This window comes from Anopheles merus, unplaced genomic scaffold (assembly GCF_017562075.2).
Source record: "Anopheles merus strain MAF unplaced genomic scaffold, AmerM5.1 LNR4000640, whole genome shotgun sequence".
Lineage (NCBI taxonomy): Eukaryota > Metazoa > Arthropoda > Insecta > Diptera > Culicidae > Anopheles > Anopheles merus.
In genome coordinates, this window is record NW_024428220.1 from 1 (window position 1) to 2,500 (window position 2,500).

Here is a 2,500-nt window from a genome sequence, read left to right on the forward strand (position 1 = left end):
TAAGCAACCTGCTTGCCCCGCCCGTCGCGGACACCATCTTGGACAGAAGTCCTAGTACGTAGAGTACTTTCCCTAGGTATGTGCCCGTTCGTGACTATCGTTGCGTGCATACGGACACGCTTGGGTATGTTACCATACAAGGTTTACTAGGGAAACCTGCTTGCTCGACCATTGCCCTCCCGTCGCGGACACCATTCTTGGACAGAAGTCCTAGTACGTAAGTACTTTCCCCTAGGTATGTTCCCGTTCGTGACTATCGTTGCGTGCATACGACCACAGCTGGGTATGTTTACCATACCAAGGTTTACTAGGGAAACCTTCTTGCTCGCCCATTGCCCTCCCGCCGCGGACACCATTCTTGACAAAGTCCTAGTACGTAGAGTACTTTCCCTAGTATGTGCCCGTTCGTGACTATCGTTGCGTGCATACGGACACGCTGGGTAGGTTGTTTTTTTACCATACAAGTTTTACTAGGGAAACCTGCTTGCTCGACCATTGCCCTCCCGTCGCGGACACCATTCTTGGACAGAAGTCCTAGTACGTAGAGTACTTCCCTAGGTATGTGCCCGTTCGTGACTATCGTTGCGTGCATACGGACACGCTGGGTATGTTTACCATACAAGTTTACTAGGGAACCTGCTTGCTCGACCATTGCCCTCCCGTCGCGGACACCATTCTTGGACAGAAGTCCTAGTACGTAGAGTACTTTCCCTAGGTATGTGCCCGTTCGTGACTATCGTTGCGTGCATACGGACACGCTTGGGTATGTTTACCATACAAGGTTTACTAGGGAAACCTGCTTGCTCGACCATTGCCCTCCCGTCGCGGACACCATTCTTGGACAGAAGTCCTAGTACGTAGAGTACTTTCCCTAGGTATGTGCCCGTTTCGTGACTATCGTTGCGTGCATACGGACACGCTTGGGTATGTTTACCATACAAGGTTTACTAGGAAACCTGCTTGCTCGACCATTGCCCTCCCGTCGCGGACACCATTCTTGGACAGAAGTCCTAGTACGTAGAGTACTTCCCTAGGTATGTGCCCGTTCGTGACTATCGTTGCGTGCATACGGACACGCTTGGGTATGTTTTACCATACAAGTTTTACTAGGGAAACCTGCTTGCTCGACCATTCCCTCCCGTCGCGGACACCATTCTTGGACAGAAGTCCTAGTACGTAGAGTACTTTCCCTAGGTATGTGCCCGTTCGTGACTATCGTTGCGTGCATACGGACACGCTTGGGTATGTTTACCATACAAGGTTTACTAGGGAACCTGCTTGCTCGACCATTGCCCTCCCGTCGCGGACACCATTCTTGGACAGAAGTCCTAGTACGTAGCGTTCTTTATTGTACTTGATCAGTTTGTATTGCCTTCGCTTTGTTCCATCGACACTTGCTATGCTCACTAAGGGGTTTTGTTTGTGATGTGTACGATAGCCCCGTCTATCCTATCCGGCACTTTATCAACACTTTTCACCCAAGTCATAGGAACGTAGTGTACTTTCCCTGATCGGTACACAATTTGGTGCACGGCTATCCTGACCGGCAACTTGTACCAACATGGACATCCATGAACGCGTACGCTCGGGCTGCGCCCTCCGTGTTGTACTTTCCCTGATCGGTACACAATTTTGGTGCACGGCTATCCTGACCGGCAACTTGTACCAACATGGACATCCATGAACGCGTACGCTCGGGCTGCGCCCTCCGTGTTGTACTTTCCCTGATCGGTACACAATTTTGGTGCACGGCTATCCTGACCGGCAACTAAATCGCATTTTCGTCCATAACACTAGGAACGTCGTGTAGGTTTCATCATTTTTATGTTTGATTCGGTTAATATTTTGAAAAATACGCTAAGTCCCAGAAATCTGAACTCGAATACTTCCTCCATGTGGCGCCAAAAGCTACTGACCAACGCCTAGCTTGAGACCCATTTATAGTTTAATTTCCATTAATAGTTTTGAAAAATACGCTAAGTCCCAGAAATCTGAACTCGAATACTTCCTCCATGTTGCGCCAAAAGCTACTGACCAACGCCTAGCTTGAGACCCATTTATAGTTTAATTTCCATTAATAGTTTTGAAAAATACGCTAAGTCCCAGAAATCTGAACTCGAATACTTCCTCCATGTTGCGCCAAAAGCTACTGACCAACGCCTAGCTTGAGACCCATTTATAGTTTAATTTCCATTAATAGTTTTGAAAAATACGCTAAGTCCCAGAAATCTGAACTCGAATACTTCCTCCATGTTGCGCCAAAAGCTACTGACCAACGCCTAGCTTGAGACCCATTTATAGTTTAATTTCCATTAATAGTTTTGAAAAATACGCTAAGTCCCAGAAATCTGAACTCGAATACTTTCTCCATGTGGCGCCAAAAGCTACTGACCAACGCCTAGGTACATGGTTGGTACATGGATTGTATGCATGCAGGCGTACTGCCGTGCTGGACCGGAAAATCGCACTAGCTACTAGAACGTAGAGTAATTCCCCTAGA